The 27923-nt window shown below is 32.7% G+C and overlaps 1 long non-coding RNA gene across 3 annotated transcripts in view; it reads right to left on the bottom strand.

Annotated features, from left to right (window-relative positions):
• The window catches only part of LOC143405022 (uncharacterized), a 72783-nt gene that overhangs the window by 23664 nt on the left and 21196 nt on the right, over positions 1-27923 (bottom strand). For 2 of the 3 annotated variants that reach the window (XR_013091948.1, XR_013091946.1), the window contains exon 3: positions 4067-4271. This is a non-coding gene — a long non-coding RNA (uncharacterized LOC143405022). Of the gene's footprint in view, positions 1-1757; positions 1840-4066; positions 4272-27923 lie in introns of those variants that run through there. The other variant, XR_013091947.1, reaches the window with a different exon arrangement.

Consider the following 27923-nt stretch of genomic DNA (forward strand, 5'->3'; position numbering starts at 1 on the left):
AACTTTCCCTCCATCTCCTAAGACCCAGATCCCTCCCCACATTTGTCAGCCACACATCCACACATTTTTTTAAAAACTGGATCATATGGTAGCTTTATTCTTATTTGTTCTAATTAGTTATACATGGCAGTAGAATGCATTCTGACACATCATACATAAATAGTGTGTAACTTATCCTTCTAGTTATACATGATGTAGAATCACACTGGTCATCTAGTCATATAAGCATATAGGGTGTTAATCTCTAATTTATTTTATTATCCTTACTACCCCCATACCCCGTCCTCTCCCTTCACTCCCCTCTGCTAATCCAAAGTACTTTTATTCTTCCCTAGCACACTCTCACCCTTATTGTGAATTAGCATCCACATATAACAGAAAAAATTTAGCCTTTGGTTTTTTGGGATTGGCTCCTTTAGCTTAGCATGATATTGTCCTGCTCCATTCATTCACCTGAAAATGCCATAATTTCATTATTTTTTAAGTTTTTGTTTTTTAAAAATTTGTTCTTGTTAGTTATACATGGCAGTAGAATGCATTTTGACATATCATATATACATGGAATATAACCTCTAATTTTTGTGGTTGTACATTATGTGGACGTACACTGGTGGTGTATTAATAAATGAACAAAGTTATGTCTGATTCATTTTAATGTCTTTCCCATTCCCATTCTCCCTGCCTTCCCTCTCCCCAATCCCCCCGTCCAATCCAGTGAACGAACATTCCCTTCTCTCCCCACCACACCTATTGTAAGTCAGCATACACATATCAGAGAGAACATTCAGTCTCTGGTTTGGGGGGATTGGCTCATTCTACTTAGCATGATAGTCACCAGTCCCATCCATTTGTCAGAAAATAGCAAAGATTCATTCTTCTTTATAGCTGAGTAATATTCCATTGTGTATATGTACCACATTTCTTTATCCATTCATTCATTGGCTGAAGGGCACCTAAGTTGTTTCTATAGCTTAGCTATTGTGAACTGAGGTGCTATAAACATTATTGTGGCTGCATCACTACAGTATGCTGATTTTAAGTCCTTTGAGTATATGCCGAGCAGTGGGATAGCTGGGCCAAATGATGGTTCCATTCCAGGTTTTCTGAGGACTCTCCAACTGCTTTCCATAGTTGGTTGAACCAATATGCAGTCCCAGGAGCAATGTATGATTGTATCTTTTTTCCCACATCCTTGCCAACATTTATTGTTAATTTTATTCTTAATAATTGCCATTCTGATGGAGTGAGATAAAATCTCAGTATACTTTTAATTTGCATTTCTCTAATTGCTAGAGATGTTGAATATTTTTTCATATATTTGTTGATCAATTATATGTCATTTCTTTTCTTCTCCCTCCCTTCCTACTTCCCTCTCTCCCTTTCTTTCTTTTACAGTAGAATGGATTTTGACATATTGTACACAAATGGAGCACAATTTCTCATTCCTCTGGCTATACATGGTACAGTAGTGTAATCATACACATATATAGGGAAATAATGTCTGTCTGATTCAACTGTCCTTTCATCCTCACAGCCTCACCCTTCCCCTAACTTCCCTCTATACAAACCAAAGTTCATTCATTCTTCCCTATCCTCCACCCCACTATGGATCAACATCCACTTATCAGAGAAAACATTCCACTTTTTGTTTTTTGGGATTGGCTTATTTCACTTAGCATGATATTCTCTAGCTCCATCCATTTACCTGTAAATGCCATAATTTAATTCTTCTTTAAGCTGAGTAATATTCCATTGTATATATGTACCATATTTTCTTTATCCATTCATCTGTTGAAAGGCATCTAGGTTGGTTCCATAGTTTAGCGATTGTGAGTTGAGCTGCTAAAAACATTGATATGGCTGTGTCACTGTAGTATACTGATTTTAAGTCCTCTGGTATAAACTGAGGAGAGGGATTTCTGGGTTAAACAGTGGTTCCATTCCTAGTTTTCTAAGGAACCTCCAAGTACATATGTATTCTATTCACTAAAATAAACTATATATATGTAATTTATATAAATTTATATATATATACACATATATATATATATAATTACTTGTAACCTATTTTATTGTAAGTCTATGTATATCTTATAATCAAGACAAAAAAGTTCCATGTTAAGGTGCTGCCAGAAAAATACATAAATAAGAAAGAAATAATAAAAATATGATGAAAATTCTTAAGTAAACCACATGCATAGTATGTATATGTGTTATAAAAATGTCTGAAACACTACTAAATTTGATTTGTATTATGGCATTCGATGTAAAAGGTATTTCACAAAGAATTATTGCATTTTTACTCAGAATAAGATAATGCTCCATTGGGTTCTTATCTAGTGATCTTTAAGCTGGACATTGTTCCTTACCTCAGATACAGGAGCAATCATTCCACCCATTAGCAGTGATTATCACACAACATTTGTGAATTTTTTATAAGAAACACAATTAGTATGTTGAACACAAGTCTTGTAGTGTAATTTTAAATCACATTTCTGTTTTATCTCTGATATCACTTTAAAATTTAATCAATATGAGTAATCTTTCCTGCCCCTGGACGGAAAATTGGCTAGATTTCATTGCTTTCTAGCTTCCTCTCTGGTAATAACAACATTATGACCCCTCATATCACAGAACATTGTTTCCAATTAAAAGTATAATATATACAATATAATCTATTAATCAATGTTTCAATGGCTATTCAAATTAAGACTTTTCTCTGCCAAGGTCAAGGGTCTACAGTTGCCTGACTCAACATAAAGAGAATGGTTCTTTGTCTTCTGTCTTTTTTCCCCTTGTCTAATCTTCTTCCATGGCTAGCTGCTTTCTCAAAACTCTTGGGAGATCAAAATGAACAGAAGTAAAATAAAATAGTTTTTCCCTGGCTGATTATGCCATATTCTTTGTATCTGACATGTGGATAAATTTTACTTTCTTATGAGAATTAGATTTGGAGGTTTCTAGAACTATGGAATTTTATTCTCCTGACTGGATGGTCACTATTCAGTGCCCAATTTCCTTGGAGATCTCTTTCACATAATCTCACACTACTGGAGACAATTGGAGTTCCTTCAATAATTCTTGTTTATTTTCTTGGTTAGGCCTTAAAATAGCTTCTGTCCAGCTCTCTTTCTTACAGTGGCTCATAGTGGTCTGTAGGGCATGGCTGCCCGCTTCCCAGTCTTGGGGCCGCCCATGTGGCTGGGATGGCCCCTGGCGATCAGCCAGGAGGTAGTGCTGTGGGCAGTGATGGAAGAGGTGGACAACCTACAGGATAGGTCCAGGACTCTTCTGCCCTCATGGACAGCTCATGCCTTCCCTTATGGACTATGGGATGGGAACCTACTCTGGGGCATCTGATTGTCCTCCGGTGAAGGAGGGCTGGGTGTGGGATGCCAGTCGACCTTTACATCTCTTGGCTCATCCTGGTGGGGGAGTGCTTTCCCCGATTCTCCCACCAGTCAGGAGGAGACAGGGGGCTAAAAACCCCAACAGTGGTCCACTTACATATCCTTTAATACAACAAAGGTCTCTTGGAGACCAGACTAGTCTCAGAGAAGAGGCATAACATCATGGTATTTGCAGGTAAATGGATGGAGTTGGAGAATATCATGCTAAGTGAAGTAAGCCACTCCTAAAAATCCAAAATCCAAATGTTTTCTCTGATATGTAGATGCTGATCCATAATGGTGGGTGGGGGAATGGGAAGAATGGAGGAACTTTAGATAGGGTAAAGCTGAGGGAAGGGAAGAAAGGAGGCATGGGGTAGGAAAGATGGTGCAATGAAATGGACATCATTACCCTGGTATGAAGACAGGAATGGTGTGACTCTATCAGGTTCTTATCTAGTGATCTTTAAGCTGATCTTTAAGTACAACCAGAGACATGAAAAATTGTGCTCTATATGTGCACTATGAATTGAAATGCATTCTGTTGTCATGTATAACAAATTAGAATACATAAATAAATTTTAAAAATTAATTATAAAAAAAACAAAAACAAAAACAAAAAACAGCCCTGGCTATATACTAAGCAGATATTCATTCATTTTCATCCCTTTTCTTACCCTTTAGATAAGCTGAGCAAGTGTCTGACTCCAAGTTGCAATCCATCAATTTCAGGAAACTCATATAAAGCTGTCTTAATGGTTTCATTGAAGTCTACTCTAAGACCACATCAATATTCTTCTTGAGTTTTACGGCACCATTTTCTTCAGATAATGCATTTAACCATCTGTATATGCTGATGTTTTCCAAATGTCCTTGAACTACCTGAGGGAATCAAAAATCAGAGAACTGGGTTTCTAGATTTTCTTTTGTATATTTGAGAAAGGGGGCAACAGGTAAGGTCTATCTCATTTTTATTCAAAGCTATTATATTGTTACTTCAGTAAAAAATTTAGATGCTATTATATTATCACTTTAGTAAAAATTTAAACAAATCTATGTACGTGTTATACATTTTTAAGTCCCCTGATGAACTATAACCTCCTTATAAAGAGATAACTGTGTTCTAGTTTTTTTTCCCCTATATTCCTCATGACACACAGAATAGAATCTATACTTGGATCAACAAGGAAAGCTAGTCAAAGGCTAGAGCCTGGTATTAGGTGGGATATGGCAGGGTATAATAGTGAAGCAATTCAAAATAAGAAAAACATGAATTTAAATCCTTACTTCACCATTTGTAGTTAGTTGAGTAATCTGGACTTGTTTAGGTTAAACTTAGTAGGCACTAAATTGTTTACCTGGAAAGTGTAGATAATAAAGCTTCCCTCATAAAGTAAAAAATTACAAAAGTATTAGCTATTAGCTACTTCTGTTAATAGTAGTATATTTAATAATACCCATTTATCTAGAAGAATAATAAATCTGGCCAAATACAAATAGATTAATTTTATTTTATAAATAATTTTATAATTAAATTAAACAAATAGTTCTGCAATTATCTGCAGATTAATCACTAAAAGCAATTTTTATTAGTATTTTCTGAATTACAAAGCCTAGTTACTTTATATTCCCTCTTTATATACATGTGACAAGGAAGAAAGGAAACAATGAAGGGAGCAGAGGAGGGAGGAAAAGAAGGAGGAAGCAGAGATAAAGGAAAGAATTACTGAAAAAAGAAGACTATTTAGAATACTACCTACTTAAGGGAAAAGGACAGTGAATGTTACATGTTAATTTCTTCTAATATGAGTCATCATAAAAAATGTAATCACAATGAAAGTTGGTTTCAAATTTACTATATGGTAGGTAGTTGGCCATGGATGGTTTCCCACCATTTAATCCAAAAGCCTCTGTCTAGATAGGAACCATCTATCTTGATTACAAATAAACAATAGATATTTATTAATAAGCTGAATGATAAATTGGATTTCACAGGTGACATTAGATAAGTGGATTAACTAAAATATTACATAAACATTTGATTCTCTAATTGTATGTACAGGTTATAAGAATCTGTAAATATTTTACTTTTTAATAAATGGAACCTGAAACTTTGCTATTTTTTAAATAGTCTTGTATTTAGGCACTGATTCTGGAAAGTTATGGGTCCTCTGACTGAGTAGAGAGCTAAAATACAGTAGTTTCCCTTTATTCACAGTTTGGCTTTCTGATGTTTCAGTTACCAGTAGTCAACCACAGTCTGAAAATATTAAATGGAAAATTCCAGAAATAATTCATAAGTTTTAAATTGTGCACTGTTCTGAGTAGATTCATGAAAAATCTCCCGTAGTCCCACTACATCCCACCCTGGACATGAATCATCCCTTTATCCAGCCTATCCACATTTACACATTTATCCACCCATTAGTCACTTAGTAAGCATCTTAGTTATCATCAGATTGACTGTCACAGTATTGCAGGGCTTGCATTTAAGTAGATCTTATTTTATTTAATACTGGCCCCAAAGTGCAGAAGTAGTGATGTTGATGATTTTACTGTAGTAAAATTATAGTTTACTTTTATAAATATCCTATTTTATTATTAGTCATTGTTGTTAACCTCTTATTGTACCTAATATATAAATTAAACTTCATCATAGTATGTAATGCATAGGAAAAAAGCATAGTATATATCAAGTTTGGCATGAGCCTTCATTTCTGGCATCCACTGAGGGTCTTGAAACGTATCAATTATGGCAATCACAGCAACTTGGGATTCTGATGTAGGAGGGTCACAAGTTCAAGGCCACTACGGGAAACTTAGCAAGATACTGTCTCAAAATAAAAATAAAAAGGGATGAGAATATAACTTAGAGGGTCTGAGTTCAATCCCTAGCACAGAATCTGACAGACAAAAAATAAAAACAAAACAACAACAACAAAAAATGTAATGAATAGTTTGGATGAGATGCAAAGTAAAATCATTATTTTAGATAATAAATTCATGTATAAACATGTGTGTTTATGTGCCTACATGATATTTTTACCTTGCTTCTCTTCTAAACTTATATTACATATATACACATCAGTAAATGCTTCCTTTATAGAGTCTACTGTCAAATCCTAATTAAAGTAAACTTGAATATAGCTCTTCTATAACACATGACACAAAGTTAAACCAAGTGTCTATGGTTCTGTAGTCTGCTCTTAAGAAAATACAGAAAAGGAGCTGCAATGTGAGTCAAATACAGAACATTGCAATTGATTCACATTTCACAGGGATGGGGAGAACTGTGGGTCTAGATTGCAGCTCTTAGTCACTAGCCAGCTTTGCCTGCATTTTCATGATAGGCTCTGTCTTCACTTTTTAAAATACTAACAGGCTTCTTGTGGGTGGGATCAAATGACTGCCCCTCTCCCTTCACCTGTGAAATTTCAGAGCCTATTTGAAAAGGTCCATTGTTTCCCAGGAATGCCAGGCCTAGTCCAGGAAAGAAAGTCTTCATTTCAGCAGGAATTTGGAGCCTGCCTGAGAAGGCCAGCCAGTTACTTGGTGAAAACTGTAGCAATTCATTCAAGCTCTGAACAGTACTATCTGAGCCTTACTTGCTTACTTTCAACTCCTAAGTTTTATGACTGTGTTTTTTCCCCTTAAATCATAGGGATGTGTGCATGTGCATCTGTTTGTGCACATCGCAGAAAAAAGGAGTATGTATATGCAGCATGTATACAGGCAGAGAGATGATGGAGAAAACCTCTTTCCCCAGTGAGCTGTTGCCCTGAGTATAAGACATAGGTTCCTCTGTTCTAGCTTTTGCCCCTATATTCACAGCACTTGAATGCATTCATGTGAATAAGCTCAGATGTTTAACAAGAATTTAAAGTAGGTTCCCAATAAAATATATTTGTACAAGAATACAAAACAAAGATACAGTACATGAATTCAAGACCTAGACAGAGAGCTCCTGTCTGAAGTACATTAAAAATAATTTCTAAAGCTAAATTAGGACTAGAAGCCAAAAGAAGAGAAACACCTTGATACAGAGATGCAGAGTCAAATCTTTCTGGTTACAATCTACAGGGAAAGACTAGCAGTTATCTAAATTTTCTATTGTTTATATTCTCTGACATTTTCTACAAAATAACACAGAAATTTTCCAAGATTTTTCATTCTACTAATAATTATTTATAGATCCTTAAAATTTACCTCTGCTCCTGAAAAAATTCAAAACATCACCTAAGCATTCAAATTGACCTTACACTTTAGTGTAAAAGTAAAATAAGCAAAAATAGCACCAATAAACTTGAAAGGAAAGTATTTATCCTTATGCTTTTTTATCAGAAGAATGATGCCAATACAGCAACAGAATAGGATTTTGGAATTTTCTTTCTTTTTTTTTTCCCCAAGGAAAAGGGAAGTAGTCCTGAATATGAACTGATACTAATTATTATGTTGAACATCTAAAGATTTGGGGAAAGCTTTATTTTCTGACTCTGACACTTACAGAGTTAATCTGTAATTTAATATGGTGAACCACTATGTAATTGTTTTCCAAAAGGAATATTGGAAAATCAGAAAACAGAGTAAAACAGGCTAGTCAACTCAAAAAATGGCTTTTTCCCTTCTCTTTTCCTTCGTCAGATGTTTCCTGTGATCTTGGGAAAAACCTGATGTGACATTATTAGTCACTGGACTTGAGGGTAGATGGTGCACAAAAGGAAGCTTGTCCTTTTGGGACCTGGTTTTGAACCAGTTTCAGACGACAGAAAAATACTCTTTTGTGGCTACTAAAGTTCAGGAATGAATTCTGGCAGTCTTACCCAATTCCCTAAAGCAGAGTCCACATTACCAGCATCTAATTGGCAGGCTTTGCTTGTAACTCCCACTAGGGCCAAGGTAATGAATGGATTCAGTGAAGGTGTCCTGAGTCATCTGTATAGTGGCTAGTCTGGGTACTAGCTCTTCCTTCTAACCTCCCCAGATAAGTCACTCAAGGGAAAGAGAGAGGCCTACGTGCTTTCATAACAGTGACAAGACACAGCAATTTTATTGATTTGTAGTTCCAAAGAAAGTTATTATCTTTATTTGATCTGGAGAAACAAAGGAGTCTTAGGAAACAAAACATATTCTTTTGGGGTCACTTCATTCATTAATTTCCATTCCAAATACTTATTTTTGGCTTAAATATTCAGCTAAATGTGGTTGCTAAATGTTCAGATTATTCTTTAGGCATCAAGGAAGAAATCTGGACAATTCTACCTAGACAAACCCATAAGGGTTTACTGTTACTACTAAGTAACTTTTATTTCTTATGTTTGGGAGGGAGAATTTGCTTGTTAAGTACAAATAAGTAAGATTAAATACTTGGTGTTGATGCATTTTTATCTTGTTAATTATTTAAATAATTAATATCAAATTTGTATCTGAAAATATTACATTTGCCTTTTTAGTAAAGCTCACCAGTCTCCCAAATCCAGCAACCACAATCGAACACGACAATTTCAGTGCCAATAATATACCTTTACTCAAGTTAAGAGTGTAGGAAAAAGATTGTTAACAAAAATAAAATGACAATCATGAGAAAAATTATGGAATGATTCATTAGTGTTGAAAAAAGTACTCTCACTTTCTACCAAGAGACTTATGATAAAGTAACATTATTTATTTTCTTAGCAAACATTTTAACACAGATTCTGCTTAAACTCAAATAAGGCATTACTATGTGAAAGTCACAAGGATTATTTCTTCAGAGAATTTTCATACATTTGTTATATTCTTAAACTCTTTCCCTTTCCAGAACCAAAAATCAACATGTATGCTACACTCCGATTTTTTTAATGAATAAAAAGATACAGTGAAGTCCCAAGAACAAAATCCACATTGAAAAGTTAGGTGCTTTGAACTTTCTCATCACCTTACCAGGGTTTCCGCACGGGTAGTCTAAAAGACAACTCAGCAATGTCTGAATGAACTACAAACAATGGCTCCTTCACAAGTGGGTCTTTAATTGATTACGGCTGTGTTTATGGAAGCAGAAGAGAATTTACAAAAAATAACAGATTCCCTTCATTTGAGGGAGTTCTACCAGCATACATGATAAGGGTGGTTCCTCTACTAAACAGTCCTGTTCCCTTTCCCTATATATACTCTTCTGTTATCCATCTAACTGGAAAAAAATGAAAAAAAATATTACTTTATATTATTTTTTACAAGAATTATCTCCTCTTTATTTTTTAATGGATTGTATTCATACTAAAATATAGCTCATACTCAGAATTCAAAAAAGGTCTGGTTTTCCTTCCTCTGTTATAGAATCTTTATTAAATATTAGGGAAGGTAATTAATTAGGAAACATTAGAACTTAAATTAGTGTGGTCTCTGCTGTCAATTTGCCTATAAACTAGACATGGGAAATGTGGGAAGTGAGATGATTTGGCTAATTGGTTCAAGGAGTAATATGTAATTTTTCCATTTAATTTTATGAAAAATTAAAATTTTCAAGTTATTTTACATTATATAACGCCTTAATATGGGATAGTGCTATGAATTATCTAGTGATTTGAGGTAGACGGAAATTAAAATTTAGCTCTTAATGTGTAATTTCAAAAGGTTTTTCATTTGTCTGTTAATAGTGACCTCTACAGGTCAAATGTAACAACAACAAAGCATCCATATATAACACTCTAGGGAGAAAGATTTAAGAGAAGACAAGGGATAAAATTGTAATATTAAATTTAAAATTTCTAAGTCTCTCAATGTCAATTTATATTTTATATCGTTAAACCAATAAAATTAGTAGTCTCATAAACATCTATGAACTCAATCTCAAAATAAAGTAATACTTGATAAGGTCTTAATTAACTTATTCAAATAGAATTAATTAACTTTGAAGAGCTTAGAAGCAGAGAAACCTAAGGAGTATGTTAATGTTAATCTTTCATTATGAAAAATGAAGATGAAAACATAATATTATGAATTCTTTTTCTGAAAATTATGTGAAAATAAAAGTTGATAATAAAAAATGTATCTTAAAGCTTAAACAGTATGCTTTTAACTCATTCACCAAGGACCTCTTTAAAAAAACAGTGAAAATAAGTAGTTGTGGAATTTTTATCTTTGGTATTGGACTTATGCTTTAATTAACATGTTATTAATTTATTGATTCTTTAATGAAAATATACTGATAGGTCCACACAAGATAAATATTTCTGTTTGCAACATTAAATTTGATAGTTCTTTATAAGTAAGCTAGGAAATGCTGCAATAATGTTTAAACTACTTAAACATTTTGGGTTATCATTCTAAAATTCTTTTTAGCTCAAGTCATCAAAATAATTAATCTAATAAATTGACTCTCTAGTTTTAGTTATTATTCGCCAGTTACACTAGATATTCTAATGTACACCTGAAAATTATAAATTAATGCACAAAAACTTTCTCACTTCAACCTTTTAATTCCTTCACACACTTGCATTATCTTTCATATCATTGGTTTCTCAAATTCATTGATCTCTTTATTCTTTCCCCAATATGGTCCTACAATTCAAATACTCTCTTGAAATATCTGAAACTCCTCCTCTCTATTCCATTCATGATACTAGATTAACAGACTCTAACCCTTATACTTTCCTATCTATCCTGAGTAGGTGTGTTTTCAGACAGAAGAATTTGACAATTTAAGGATATATTTAAGAAATCTATAGTGCCCAATAAAGCTAGTCAGGATCTCTTGAAAACAACAAGATAGGGTTCATTGAAAAATAACTATTTAGTTTTTATAATGAATAATAATAAGCATCTGAAATCTGGGATCAAAATGAATTATGAAAAAATATGTCCAGAATTATCCGGATGTACATTTAATGATAGTTATGAAAGAAGTTATTTGTAAATATCTAGGGTTATTTGATACTCTTGGTTTTCTAAAGTTAATTCTAGTCAGTATTAAATGAATTCTTCCTCTGTCATTTTCTTGCTAAATACTCCATGTCTCAGTTTCCTCTTGTGTAAAATGAGCACAATAGGATACTTAATATGATAAAATGTAAGTACATTAGAAATTCACTTAAACAGTGAATTACTTTTAATATGTTAAAGAAAATAAATTCTACTAAAATTCATGCAACAGTGATGATTCAGAATTTTGAAAAATCTTAGAAGTATGCTTCCTTCTTCATGTCTTTTAAAGTCATTCTGCTAATTTTGCACATTAAACTGAAATATTTTATGCACACCATATAATTTTTGCTAATTATTGAATAGGTTTTAAGCATATTTTTTAAAATGCTAAGAATTATAAATAAAACATTGACTATATTATTCAATTTTAATTTTTAACCTCAAACTCATTAAGCATGACTAGTATCAAAACAAAAAAGAAAGAAAGAAAACTGAATGAGTGTAGGTGAGGATATGGAGAAACTGGAACTCTTGTGAATTGAGGTTGGGAATATAAAATGATGCAATTGCAGTGGAAAACAGTGTGATGATTCCTCAAAAAAAAAAAAAAATCTCACTTCTGGCTAAATATCAAAAGGAGTTGAAAGCAGGCCCTCAAAGAGATATTTACACATTCATGGCAGCATTATACACAAAAGAAATGGAATCAATCCCGGTATCCCTCAATGAATAAAGAAAGAAAATGTGATATAAATATATATGCTATTACATAAAATAAACTTGAGGATATTATGATAAATGAAATAAGTTAGTCACAAAGAGACAAATACTATATATGATTTCACTTACATGAAGTAGCCATACCTCATAAAATTTATAGATGAGGCAAGTAGAAAGATGGAGTTCAGGGACAATGGGGAGAGAGAAGTGGGAGTTGTTTCATGGGTATAGAGTTTCAACTACTCAAAATAAAGCAGTTCTGGACATAAGTTTACACAACAATGTGAATATATTTACTGCTATTAATGAGTACAGTGGAAACTGTAAAATAGTAAATTCTATGTTTTTACCACAATTAAAAATTTCAAAATTATGTAATATTTTAAATATATAGAAAGATTCTCAAAATAATAAGCATCTATGTGCCCATTAAATAAATATTACTTACTTGAAATTACAGAATTAAATACTGGATCTTCTAGCCCAAATGGATAGATAAAGATTTATATTGTGAACGGAAGAAACTTTTATAACAAAGAACTTAGAGGGAGGAAAGGAGAAGGTATATAGACATAGATGACTGAGAGGGTAAATGTGGCTGTACAAATGTGATATTGTAACCTGTGATGAAATATTCTGAAATCAGATGCCTTATATAATTTATTCAGATATACTGCAAAAGGGATGGTCAATTTTCTCTAATGACACCATCTCTATTCCCCTAACTTCTGCCAAAGAATACTAATTCTTTAGGATAAGTTCCATGAGAACATACAAAAGGAACATCTGTAGGAAATATCGAAAGCAGTTTCACCTTATTTTGTCGAGTAAAGATCTCATGGCTGGATTTACACCTTGCCTGTTTATGCCTTTACCAATCTAATTATGAACTGAGATAACTAACATATACACAGTAACATATTTATTTGAATTTCAAAATAAAGGTAGATTTATTGACAAAGAGTAGTCAGAATTTGGTTGATCTGCTACATAATGAAGATAGTCTCTACTAATAAGACAATTTAGTGTGTCTTAAATTTTCTTAATTTACTTTATTTACCTCTGCTCAAATGAGAAAGCACATGATTCTAATGACTTGATAAAAACTCCTCTAAGTCAGGTATTTTTCAAATCTTTGCTTCAAATAAAACTAAAGGATAAAGTTATCAGCAGATAAAGGATTAGGAATAATTTTTAATAATCTGCCATGTCAATTTACTATATAAACAAGTTTGGAAAATTGAGTATAAACTCCTTCCATTCTTTGCTACTTATTTATGTAAATGAGAGCTCTGTTATGGTCTGAGTGCTTATGCCCCTGCCCCCAACTTTATATGTTAAAATCCTAACCCCTAAGACAATGGTATTAGGAAGCAGGGGATTTGGAGGGCATTTGGATCATGAGGGAAGAGTTCTCAGGAATGAGATTGTTTCCCTTATTAAAAAGGTCACAAGACACTCTTATCCCTTCTATTATATACAGACACATCAAGATGGCGTCATTTGTGAACCAGAAAGTTGGCCCTTATCAGCCACCAAATTTTCCTATATCTTTACCTTATACTTTTCAGCCTCCAGAACACTGAGGAACAAGATCCCTACCCAGGTAACACGTACAATTTCTACAAAGATTACAATAAGAATAAGAATAGGTGATTCTCATCAAGAGAGAGAAAGTAGCCAACAGAACAAATCCCCCAAAAGCCAGATGTTGGATTTAGCAGATAAGGACTTAAATCAATTCCATTTAAAGACTTAATAAAAGAGATGGGGGGAGCTGGGGTTGTGGCTCAGTGGTAGAGTGCTCGCCTAGCACATGTGAGGCCCTGGGTTTGATCCTCAGCAACACATAAAAATAAATAAGATAAAGACATTGTGTCCATCTACTAAAAAAAAAAAAAAAAAAATAGTGAGAGATGGGGAATGGGAACAACAACAACAACAACAACAAAAATACCCAAATGGACAGTCTAAAGTTGAAAAGTACTATCTGAAATCTAAAAATTATGGCTCTAATTTAATAGCAGATAAGAGATTGCAGAAGAAAAATTTACTTAGGGTAAATTTACTTAGGGTACTCAGGTCAATATCAGTTATCTAATACAAAGAACACAGAGAAAACAGCTTAAAAAGTTAATAACCAGAGCCTCAGTGTCTTGTAAACAAGTATCACACAGTTATTAGCAATTTAGGTAACACAATAAATGTGCAGAAAACATATTTCAGGAAATAATTATCAAAAATTATTAAATAATTATCAATAATTATCAAAAATTATTCGAGACTTGGTTTAAAAATCTACTCAATATTCAAGAATCTTAGTGTAAAACATGCTAAATACAAACAACTACAGTGAGACTGTCATAGTCAAGCTTTTAAAAAACAGAAACAACAAATATTTCACCCAGGGGTAATAAAATCTATATATACAGTGAAAGAACAATAATAATAGTGGCTGGTTTCATAAAAGGAAGAAAATGCAAACAGAAGTAATTTAATATGCATGGAGTGCTTAAAGGAAAAGAATGAGAATCCTGAATTCTATTTCCAGTGATATATCCCATATGCATAAGAGTTTAATGTAGACATTTTCAAATAAAATATGAGATGTACCCCGCAACAATGATAAAGGAAGTTCTTCAGACTGATGGAAAATGGCACTGGATGGAAAATCACTTAAGAAACAATGAAGAGGACTAGAAATGGTAAATTAATGGGTAAACACTAAAAGAAGCAAAAAGTCATTTTATTTTGTTCCAAAATATTTCAAAGTAAAAAAAGAGCACTATATTATGATGTTTATTACATATGCAGATTTAAAATATATGACAACAGTAGTCAAAAGGATGAAGTACAAATGGAATTTTACTACTGTAAGGTTATTACAGGTTTTTAAAGTTATGTGAAGTAGCACAGTATTAACTTGAAATATGCTATGACAAATTAAGGATGCATATTGTAATTCCTAGAAAAAGTGCTTACAAAAGAAGTACAAAGAAGTATAACTAAACAACTATGAAAGGAATTTAAGTGGAATTTTTAAAAAGTAGGTAAAATGGCTGAGTTTGAAGGTAAGGATAGTGAAAAAGAATTCAAACTATAGCATATTAAACAAAGTGGAAGTGAGAGATTAAATACTTTAGACCAATTTCCCCTTTCTTTGTTCCCCTGGTAATGCATTTCACTCTTCAATGTACTGCATAATCAGCTAACTTGTAAAATAATTATTTTAGTTTTCTTTTCTTTTGGAATTGATTGCAGCAACATGCTATGAATGGAATAAGGCTTAAAATTCCTCATGTAATATTTATGTTTGTAAAACAGAGAGAGGTGATCCTCTTAGTACAAAGATGTTTGGCAAGAACCAAAAATATACCTGTGTTAATGACTGTGAGCTAAGAGGCACAAAATACCAAACATCTACTAGATGAAAAAAAAATACTTTATGGAAAACCTTGAGGGAAAAGCCCTGTAAATACAGGGCAGAGGATTTATATGTAGGTCCACTCTTTTGATTATCCTGATAAAATTAACACCTGTTACGGTCAATGGGAAGAAGCTGAATTTGGAAGAGTACTTGAGAAAGATTATAGAATAAAGATAGGTTTTAAATATCTGAGAAAATTTACTTGCTGCAACATGGCTTGAGATAGCCTAAACACTATTTTTTGTTGTGGAAAATGTCTTATAAATTTCAACAAATTAAAAATAAATTAAAATTTCAAGATATTTACCTGAGAGTTTGGAAGTCAGAATAATTGATCAATGTAATGATCCTCACTATGTTACTCAAGTATCTCAGAGATTAATAACCCTTACAGAGAACTAACCCTAGACATAGGCAAATAGGACCACCCTTAAAGACATAATACCTGAGAGTTTTAGTACTTTGGAGCAACTTCTGAATACCTTCTAAGTTCCCGAAACCAATCAGGTTTGTAAAGGCATCTGAAGTTCAGACCAGGCTCCAAACAGACCTTATCTCAGTTTTTTCCCTTTGACACTCCCCAGATGGCATACATACTATGGGATTTGTACCTGTAGGAACTGTAGCCGAGTCCTGATTCCTAGGAAGTTCTGAATCAAAGGGGATTATTCTTACTACCTTGAGCAGTATCTCTCTAATAAGATATTGGGGATTGGCTCCAGAATGTTCCTGGTATGATAATAATTTTTTTTTGACTCACTCATGTGAAACACATGCCAAGCTGTATACTTCCTTAGCCCCTCACAGAACCTTAGTATTAAATTGTATGTATAGTCCTGTGCATGGGCTATCACCTACATGTATTCTAAACATTTACCACTCTTGGTAAACAACACCCAAAGAAGACTGTTATAGCAGTATTCTTTAACTTTCTGTCTCTGGTACTGAGAGTTGTCAACCTGCCCTCTCAACAGACTTCACATCACATGTTAAGCCAACTTTCAGTGGTGGCGATGAGAGACTTTTATTGAAACTAGACCTTTCACTGTAAATGGTCTCTTCCAATTAATGCTCTTTTTAAATATTTAATCAGTGTGATAATATCATGCTACTGTGGGTAAATTTTAGACCTTCCCAGGTCTAAGGAACAATCATCATACAAATGGGACCATTCTTCTTGTACCACCTACAGGACCCTCATTGTTTTGTCCACTATTGGCAGTACATGTTGGTTCAATTTACATTGAAAGTATAACATTTTAGGAATGCTGTTTACAGACTAAAGTATTCAAGAGAAGATATGGTAGGAAATGGATTGCTGTATGTATACTCTATAAAATGACAAATGATAAGTTTAACAAAACTAGAAAATAAATTATTCTTATAATTATTGCAAGTTCTAGGACTTGTATGAGTGTCACCACAATGAAATACTTTGAGAAAGACAGTGTACCAGTATTAACAGCAGCATGATGGATGATACAGCATCATATGTAGTTAGTAACCATCATTAAATTAATAGTACTGGAAATACAGAGGCAAATTAGTCTGTTTAAACAAATGGGTTCCAGAGAGCCATGTATTGTGAATAATAAGTGTTGCTATCTTTTTATTGTGATGGGAAATATTTGATTATGTAAGAATTGTACTTTTGACAATAAAGAAAAAAGAAATGGTTCCTAAATCTAAACAGGCAGGGATAGAGCCTGAACACTATGAAGAATCTTCATTTGCTCTTGATTGCAACAAACAAATATGTACGTGTCATTCTCTATCCACTATTCTAAATCTTAATCAATAAATTTCTAAGACTTAATAGATCTATGAACTTTGCAAATGCTTTAAGTCAAATTATTTATTTCAACAATGAGTCTCCAAAAACTTATTTTTATTGTGTCCTATATATTCTAGCAGTGCCTCTACTTTTGGGAAAAGGCAGGGGCCATTGTTGTGTGTAAGAGAGTTCAAGGACAGTAGAATTAACAACTATGTTTGAGTCTCTGTACTAGATATTTTATATATATGTGTGTGTGTGTGTGTGTGTGTGTGTGTGTGTGTGTATTTGAGAGAGAGAGAGAGAGAGAGAGAGAGAGAGAGAGAGAGAGAGAGAAGTTTAATATTTATTTTTTAGTTTTCGGCAGACACAACATCTTTGTATGTGATGCTGAAGATCGAACCCAGGCTGCACGCATGCCAGGCGAGCGCACTACCGCTTGAGCCACATCCCCAGCCCTAGATATTTTATATTAATTACACATCTAATCCCCACAATTGGTCTATAAGATAGACATTTATTCATTGATTAACAATGAACAGAAACTTAGAAAACAAGTTGCTCAAAGTCATACAACTAGTAATTAACAGAACTAGGATTGAAATTCAGGTCTGTGTTCAATGCTATAGTTAGTCAAATTTTAAGCTGAAACAAATAACTTATTTCTACCCAGAAGAGTTTGTTTCAACAATGATGACTCTTGGAAACAAGAATACAATTCTAAATGTATCTCAACAATAATTTTTACAGCTACATAATTTGTCTTTGTGAGTAGACATTTATACTTTTAAACTTTCCTGGCATTCTGCTTTTTGCAAAAAAAAAAATATTTAACAATATAAGGCAAAGTTTAGTCTATCCATATCTAGTTCTAGAGTAAAGGAATATAACAACAACTTTAAATTAGATTTTGCTGCCATCAATGAGAAACTAAAAAGGTCCACTGAATACCAATCTTAAAGTGTAGGGTTAATGCAGTTATAAGGAAACTCATTTTGGAAAATGCTGATCTTTAATGGTAATTGACCAATTAAATAGTACAACTGGAAAAGGGCCATCCTATTTGGTGTTCTGGTAAAACTGAATGCAGGCAGAAAGCAATTTTTTTTAAAACCTTGATTGATTTTTCTGTGATACCCAGATTGTTTCTTTCAGGGAAAATAATCTTCATTCTGAGCATAATGTAAAGGAAGTGATGTAGCAATAGCTAACATTTAGATAATGCTAATCACCAGACACTATTCTAAATGCATCATACATATTAACTCATTTGATTCTTACAAAATCCTTATGAGGAAAATACTATTTTAACTATTTCATCACCATTTTATAGAAGAAACAGTTGAGACAGAGGTTAGCTCATACAACTGGTTAGTAGCCAAGTGGAACTTGAAGCCATCAATCAGGTTTCAAGCTCTATGCCTTAATCACAACACAATACATCTTCTCTGTGTGGTGTGGTGGTGAAGAGGATAAACTCTGGAACCAGACTGCCTGAATTAAAAATTCAGCTTCACTACATACAATATGTGACTTTGAACATAAGTTCTCTTAGCCTCAGCTTCCTCCTTTGCATACTGAAATTATAAAAAATCTTTATCAGGGTTGAGTGAAGCAGTCCACTTAAAGCACTCAGCACAATCATTATGATAATGAAATAACTTCCTAGTAGATAGGGTAGGGTGAGGTAGATTAAATAAGAGACAGTCTAATTCTTTTGTAACCCCAAATGGGGAAAAAGAATCAACCAATATGTGGATATATTAACATATAAATATTGTATATCCTTAAACTTGGACTTGATGTTTTTACAAAAATACTTAAATAATATTGTATTAAATATTATTGAAACATTTTCTCTAAGAAGCTCCTGATTAATCACAACATATATTTATAACATAACATTGGCAAATCCCTCCTAATTAAATTCTGAATAAATGCTTTTTCCACTTACAAGTTTATTGAAAATATTAGCTTGTAGTTAAATTTTTGCACATTTTTAATATATATCACCTGAAGAAAATATTTGTAAAAAAAGTTAGTTCATTTATTAAAATCTTCTTTACAGTTTGACCATACTGTGTTCCAACACAATATCGTTCCTATGTCATCAAAAATATTGATGATACAATTCTTAAAAGTCCCATATTGTTTTCTTCAGATTTTTCTTTCAAGTTGCTGGCACCCATTCTGAAGTGGAGATCCTGTTGCTTTCCTAATTAAATAAGCTCAACTGCTTTTCCTCTAATTCTATTACATTTTGTGAAACCTTAAGCAGTTCTGTTCAAAACCAACAGAATGTTGTTTAACAAATTAATGTTTCAATATCCTGCCATTTATCTTGTGTGTTGCATGGATTTGGTCATTGAAGCTTCTCTTAGCTTTGCAATTTATCTATTTCAATAAATTCAGTAATATTTCCTGGTTCAAGTGCATTACTTAATATGTAGTTACATCACATGCAGTTTCAAAAACACATAAATTAATGAAGTAAATACAATCTAAATTACTATACCATGTAAAACATGTACAGGCACTGACTACTATGCTACAATTGATATACTTAGTTGACAATAATTATAAAATGCATCCTTGTTTTAGATATGTTAATATTTGGAAATATGAGTATCTTTAATTTGGCAAGCTATATATCCAGCCCCTCTAACTGGAACATTTTTATTTTTAATGTTCTCAAACTTCATAGTTTGAAATAGAGAGAGCTACTGTCCTGTAGCAGTGCTACCAAGAGAAATACTATCTACTAACTCATCTACAAAAGTCTAGATAAAAGCTTATGAGATGTATTTAATACAAAGTTGACCTGTTCTCTTTCATATTTGTGTTCAGACCTTTCCTCATATTCTACATCCATTATTTGGACTTAATCATGCTAAGTTTTGAAGAACATATTATACTACAAGAATTTTCTCGTTTTTTTTTTTTTTCTAAATCTTAAAGACAAGTTAACTACATACCAGAAGTTCAAGGTTATGTTTTAAATTTAAAGGCTGTGATCATTTAGTTAAAATTCCTTGGCTCTTCCAGACAAAACTGTTGAAAGGCTTGCACAAAGTTGAGAATAAACATTCAATTGTATCTTTGCATCTCCAGCATAAAAGTAATTAAATACAACTTTCTTGATGATGGCCATTAAGTTACTGATAATTCTCTTTTTAAAATCTTAATCTTTATAGTGTTTGTATCCATTTTTAAAATTCTATATTAATACTGCTTAATAATCACACAGAAATAAGCCACACAGAAATAATCAAAATGCAGTATAACTTTTCAAAGTATATAAACAACTTACAGAAAGCAGAGATTAGAGACTAAAAGAATATTCAGACTAAAACTGAAATCTCAAGTTGACATCTTCTTTAACAATCTTCCTTAACAAAATAAGTCATTCTCTGTTCTTAACAAACTAAAGGCAAAACTTTATAGTCCAACTATTTGGACTATAATTACATTCTTTTAAAAAATATTCTTAGTTTTAGATGGATTCAATACCTTTATTTCATTTATTTATGCGGTGCTGAGGATCGAACCCAGTGCCTCACATTATGAGGCAAACGCTCCACCACCGAGCTACAATCCCAGCCCTATAATAACATTCTTACATGCAATTTTTTAAACTGTTGTTTTATCTTTCATATTTACCTTCAAAGTATTTTAGCTGTTTCAGGTATTTTAGAAATCAGAGTACATTAGGATTTAAAGTATTTTAAGGTATTTTAGAATTTAGAGAAAATATATGCAATAAATTCCAGTTCATTTATTTATTTACATACCTGAATATATTTATGTACACAGGACTCTGCTGTAGGTTATGGGAGATAAATATATAGTTACAAAATATGCACCAAGAAAAACAAAATGATAAAAAGTAATAATATATGGTATAAAGTGGAATTAGATGTTATTTTAAGGGCACTGTATACCTTTAGGGATTAAAAGATTTCATCATCTCTGTTATGTTTTATCAGTTGAAATTTGGTTTGGTTTATATATCAAAGATTCAAATTCAGTAACCTAAGATAAAGGTGCTTCATTTTTAACCTGGACCTTGTAAGGGTATCTGAGGAAACATCTTTATTTCTGTCAACAGGAAGAATAGAAAGAGTGTGGAAGGTCATATTTAGAAAGATTTTATGGGCCAGACCTGAAAGGACAGTGAATCACTTTTATTTCCACTGGCTGGAACTCAGTCACATGACTACTTCCAAATGCATTTAAACCCTGGAAATGTTTGTCAGTTGAAAAGAAGAGAAAGTTGTGGTTTGGGTGAGCACTTAGCAGTTGTGTAATTTTTCCTCAGAGGGTATTTGTAATCATTAAATGAATTATTACACATGGAGCACTTTAATGGGATATCTCTTTCATGATAAGAGCTCAATTAGTGTCTGCTATAATTATTTTTCATTCTTTTCCCAGAAATTCCAGTTTTCCAATACAGAATAACCAAGTTTTGTTAAAAGCATCTTAAAAAAGTATTTCCCCCATTTCTTTTGTCCCCCTACTGGTGTGATCCTGAGTAGTTAATTAAAAAGATCTAGTTGACTGAAATAAAAATTTAACTTTATATGAAATTTCTATATTTCCATATTACATATTATTGCTTATATAGATTATTAGTTATCCTAAATGTGAACAAAGATTTTCTCTATGTAAATTTTATAGTTAAGTAGGATATATAAAAATTAAATTTTGCTAGTTTAAGTGTTTAATTTGTAACATGTACAATAGGATTATTATTTCTTCTTCCAATCCATGACATTCTGTTAAAACAATTTAGCAGGGGGGATGGGGGGTGGTGGATGCCCACACTGGTGTAATTGGACTAGATAAGAGTAAAAAGGAATTCATGAGAAAAGTTTTGCCTATTAAAGTAAATTTGTAATTGATAACCAAGTACTAAAAACCTTCATTTAACTAAATGTTTATCTCGTTAAATATTACTGTCTTTGGAACTTGTGATTAAACAATTCTTTTAGGCAGCAGTTCAATATGGAAATTAGTGTAACTATATCTTATTTTATCCTGCTTAAAATATAGCATTATAAAGTTTTCACATTGTACTTTGAAATCACAAACCATTAACTGTTTCAGCATGCCATTAAATTGTGCATTCCAATTCAGAATGTGGCTCTAATGATCTCTTAAATGAACTTACCTTAAATAAATTAATGTTAAATTAATGTTAATGTTAAAGCTTGGTAAACATGGTGTCTGAAGGATATTATTAAATGTAAAAGAATATTGTGGCAATCACTAAACGGTGAACAGAGCACATTTAAAAAAATTTCCAAAAGCTATATGAAATTTTTGAGATTGTAATCCTCTATGTTCTTTCTAACATCTCCTTTTAAGGACCAACTAGGACACCATGAACGTAGTCTGGTACAATGTTTGGTACAATGGATAATAATTGATGTTGGGCAAAAGTAAAGAATATCTAAATAGACTAACAACTTTATGTGTTCAATAATGTCCTTTACCAAACACCAAGAACATACTTACAGGTTAGGTGCATTAATTGTTACAGCAAGAAAGAGTGCATACTATGGAGAATTGTGGGACTTTTTTGTAAGGAGATGTTAGAAAGAACTTAGAGAATTAGAACTTTGCATGGACAGTTTTGTGAGGATCAAATAAGGATAGAACATCCTTATGTAGATAGGATTCTATCAGAAAGTTGGGACACTTAATGATTGGTATCTCAGTAAATATAATCTGTAGATAAAGCACACAAGAGAAACACCAAAGTCTAGTTGACAGTACTATCCCTGAGGAGTTCTTGGAGAGGCGCAACTCAAATCTGGACACGTGGGGTCCTTGGAAAATGTGACAGAAAAGATTTCAGCATACCCTAGTCAGAGACACAAATTTATTTAAGAAAGCAGAAAACCATGAGAGAATGTCACCTATCTTGAGAGAGATGTCTTTTATGATAAAGTACGAATATACACTCAAGGGAGAATGCCAGCCATTTCCAGAGGGAAAGAAAGCAACTCCTTGGTGTAGTATGATAATATTTATAGAGGAACAGTTACTAGGAACTGGATTAGAGTTGTTATCAGAACAGAATTATCAGTTTCTTGTCAGTTTTTACTGCACTTGCAAATTGCTTGAATTGTTAATTTTGCAAGCAAGTATGTGGCCCAAAGGGATTGGGCCATGGACTTGGGCAAAGGCTGGGTTGCTCAGGGAATACTTGTTTTACATCTCAGAGGTTTATAGGAATCCTACATTCTAACATATCTTAAACCCTTCTCTTTTAAGTCTCTTCCTTTTCTGAGTCCCAAATTCCTCAATACCAGGCCAGTTCCCAAATATCAGGGTCTGCTTTTTATTCTTAAGGAAGTGCTTACAAAAATAATTATAGTCAGCATTCCATATCCATGGGTTCTTCATTCAAAGATTAAATCCACCAAGGATGGGAAATATTTAGAAAAGATGAATCTGTACTGAAACTCTCATTATTCCTTAAACAATTCATTATGACAACCATTTACATAGCATTTACATTGCATTTTAGGTATTCAAGTTATCTAGAGATGACTCAAAAGTACACAAGAGGGGTGTGTATGTTACATGCAGAAACTATGCCATTTTATATAAGGAACATGAGCCAAGATTTAATATGGTTGGGGGTAGGAGGTTCTGGAACCAATATCCCTGTGGACAGATTTCAGGGAAGGTCAGCAATTGATTTGAACTAGTAAACATATACATGAAGGATTTTACTAAGTTCTGTACTACATCATCATCTGTATTGATAAAGTGAATTTTACTAAATTTAATGTTTTATTATAACTAATAACATGATTTTTTAAAAAATCTAATTTTTTATATTACCTAATGGACTTCCACTTTATACTTTGCATCATATACAGAAAATTTTATCATTAAAACTAAAAATGCAATAAGATTTTAAAACATGGAAAAAATTAAGTTGATATAAGAGCTGGATTTTTATTTGCTTAGGAGTACAAATTTTAGAAAAAATAACAGAAAGTTCATAGGGCAGAAATAATTATTCACTAACATTTTTGAGCTTTATAAATCAATTATTAACCAACACTGAGTGCTTGCTATGGGCCAAATTACTGACAAGTAGTAACTAATTTACTCTTTTCAACAATATGAGTTCTGTCATTTTCCCTATTTTACAGGTGAAAGAAAAAAAAAAGAATTGGACACCCTGTCTGTGTGAATTCAGAGGTAAGTCTTCAATCTTACCTCTCCTACTAAGGAGGTTCCACTAGACCAATAATCAAAGTTTAAGATTGTGAGATATCAACAGCCAGAGTGGACCCTTAAGATGAGGATTTAGATGATATGGTACCAGTCATTGATATTGTAATTATTTTAGACTAGATAACAAAGTGTAATATTAGTGTAAAACAGAATGGCAAAGTCATATTTAGTTTATATATATAGTTTTCTATACATACTCTGTATGTATATATACACACTACATGTGACTTAATGAGTAGATCTTTCACAAGAAAATGAGTTAGACCCTTTCATACTGTTTCACAGAAGAAAGAATTAGTTGCATTATGAATATATAATAACAATTATATTATTTAAATATTCCTTAAAATGATTCTTTCCTTTAATTTTTAACAAGTATACTAAACATGTCTATTAATTCTTAGACATCAATTTTCTTGGATCTGCTATAACCATGAATCAAAAAAGGCACATGAACTTTTCATTCACCTCCTCATATGCAACTATGAAAAATCATCTAGCCAAAAGTCAATGTACTGATAACCCAAAATCTAAATCTCAGAAACGTAATTGAGACAGAGAAATTGTAATTACTGACAAGGATAGGAGCTGAATAGACATAGGAGTTGTTGCTAGTGATTCCAATGGACAACATACAATGAGTAAAGAAGTGGTGTTAGAGATAGCCAAATAGCAGTTTGAAATTAGGAAACAGATTTTAATGAATAAGGTACCTGGGAATAAGAAAGAGCATTCTCAGTGTCTGACATTCTAAATTCAGCCCCCATGAGGCCCAATATTATCATTTTCATTCTTTGGAATTCTAGGACATCTGAGACTTTACAGTAAACAATTCCTTTTTGGTGGGAGAGGTACTGGGGATTGAACCAGGGGCAATCAACCACTGAGCCACATCCCCAGCTCTATTTTGTATTTTATTTAAAGACAGGGTCTCACTGAATTGCTCAGCACCTTGCTTTTGCTGAGGCTGGCTTTGAACTTGCAATTCTCTTGTCTCACGCTCCCAAGCCACTGGGATTATAGGTGGTGCCACAGGATACAGCAACATTTACTTCTTTTTAAATCTAGTTTACATTAGTTTCTGAACCTTAAGACCAAAAGAATTTGACAGAATAAACAAAAGTGCATATAGCGGAAAGCTTTAATAATGCCACTTCATATGAAAGGTTGGAATTCCAGCTAGAAGATTACAATTTTTAATTGTGTTCCTGGCATAACCCGCACCTGACAATCAAAACAGAGTAGGAACATCAGTCCTACAACCTTAAGGAATTAAGCTCTTCCAACATCTTGAATGATCTTGAAAGTTAATTCTCTTTGGAGCTTTTCCATAAGATCCAACACATTTATTTTGACCCTCTGAAAGCCAGAGCAAAGAAACCAGTTGACCAATCTGGACATCTGACCTGTGGAACTGTGGGACTGTGAGAAAATCAATTTGCATTGTTTTAAGCCACTCAATTTGTGGCAACCTGTTAAGCAGTGATAGGAAATGAATACATTATCTCAGACCATATACCTGCCACTGAATCTTCAGGTGACTATAATCATTATAAGGATCCAAAGTAAACCTAGCCCAATTGCTGATCCATACAACTATTTGATGATTTAGGCCACCAAGATTCTTTGTGGTTTATCAGACATTAATAAAAAGCTGATAAATAAAATAAAAATAAGTACTGAAGATTGGAATCTGCAGTATTAAAAATCTGGAACAGATGACACTAGCTTTAGGATTAGGTAAAAGGTTGAGCCTTAAAAAGCATAAAGTAAGCTGTTAGTGCCCCTCACCAAAAAAAAAAAAAAAAAAAAAAAAAATTGTGAGGAAACTGCTTTAAGAAGTCAGGAGAAGGAATCATATACCTAGATGATATATCCTGATGAGGGTATGTACAGTAGAAAGCCAACAGTCAAATCCCTAGGAAACAGAAACATGTAAAGATACAGGCAGAAAGAAGGTCTAAGTAAAGGAGATTGAAAGGTTTTCATTTTATTTATTTATTTATTTTTAGGAGAGTAGTCATGTAACCAAGAAAGAATGATCCAAGCAAATCAATATTCAAAGAAGAGGCCAGAAAGCTGTGAGAAATCTGACAATATGGATTCCAGGATTCTTAAATATACGTACTTTTGACTTATAGTTGCACTTTCATCAAATTATCCTACAGAAAATTAGAGAATTTTTTAGATTGATAGAAATTTTCAAAGAAAACCATAACATATTAAGTACTGATTAAATAAATGATGACACAGACATATTGTGCAATTAAAAAATGTTGGATATTGGTTGGCATTTCAGCAAATAACAGAAGGATGTTCACTCTCATACCTCCTGTTTCTCTACTTCTTTAAAGCAGGCCATAAATCCTGGCTTATAGCAGTTTCTCCTCTAAAGCAGTCCATAAAAGCAACCTTTCCCAGATGTAGGTCATAAAACCCTCATTCCAGAGGAGTACACCCAATTTCTGGAAGAAAGGAATGTTCTCATCTCTGAAGTAAGACACACCAAGAATCTGAACAAATAGGTCTCACTAAGTTTCCTCTAATTTGTTAACCTTTTGATTTTCAATTGTACTTCTGCATAACTGTCCATAAAATATACTGATTTCCATGTTTCTTTGGGTCTTCATTTCTAAAGGCTACCATATCATGTAAAACTTATATTAAATAAATCTATATGCTTTTCTCTTGTCTGTCATTTGCTCTAAGAGTCTCAGCCATGAACCATGCAACTAGTGAGGAAGACATTACATTTTCATTTGTGTTTGTATGTGTGTATATATATGTGTTTGCATACCTTAAGTAGATATACATGAACGTGTATCAGAAAAGAAAATCTTAACATATATAATGATATCTGAACATATTGAAATATACACACATAATGTTAAAGGAGTCATCAGCATAATTATATAATATTTTTTATTATTTTTTCCTTTATGTTACTATTTTAAAATTTTCCTATTATAAATAAATGTAAGGCAAGCTTCATTTTTTTTAACTTTAACATTAGTGAAGACGTCTTTCTCTGCAAAGAGTGCCAAGAAATACTAAATACCACAGAAAATAATTTTTTTTTAAAAAGCGATTATTTGACCTGGCATTCAATAGTTTATTCACAACTTAAAAAAAAAAAAAAAAACATTTTATTTGAATTTGAGACCCCTGGAGTTAATGAACAGGAGTCCTCACTTCAGGAGGATGTCATGAAGACAAAACAAGAAAACTCGGGTAAAGAACTTAATGAGTTCTTGATCATCACAGAGTAAATAACCAAAGAGTACTAGTTAAAAAATTTTACGGGAGAATAATAATATCCATATTATAGTATACATGCTTTGGATTCAAGTTACCTTCAGCAGCAGATCTTTTAGCCTCTTTCAATCTGTTTCCTCATCTGTAAACTGAGGACAGGTGCATGTATTTCATCCAAAAATAAAGAATTAAATTTGGT

This window comes from Callospermophilus lateralis, chromosome 7 (genome assembly GCF_048772815.1).
Source record: "Callospermophilus lateralis isolate mCalLat2 chromosome 7, mCalLat2.hap1, whole genome shotgun sequence".
Lineage (NCBI taxonomy): Eukaryota > Metazoa > Chordata > Mammalia > Rodentia > Sciuridae > Callospermophilus > Callospermophilus lateralis.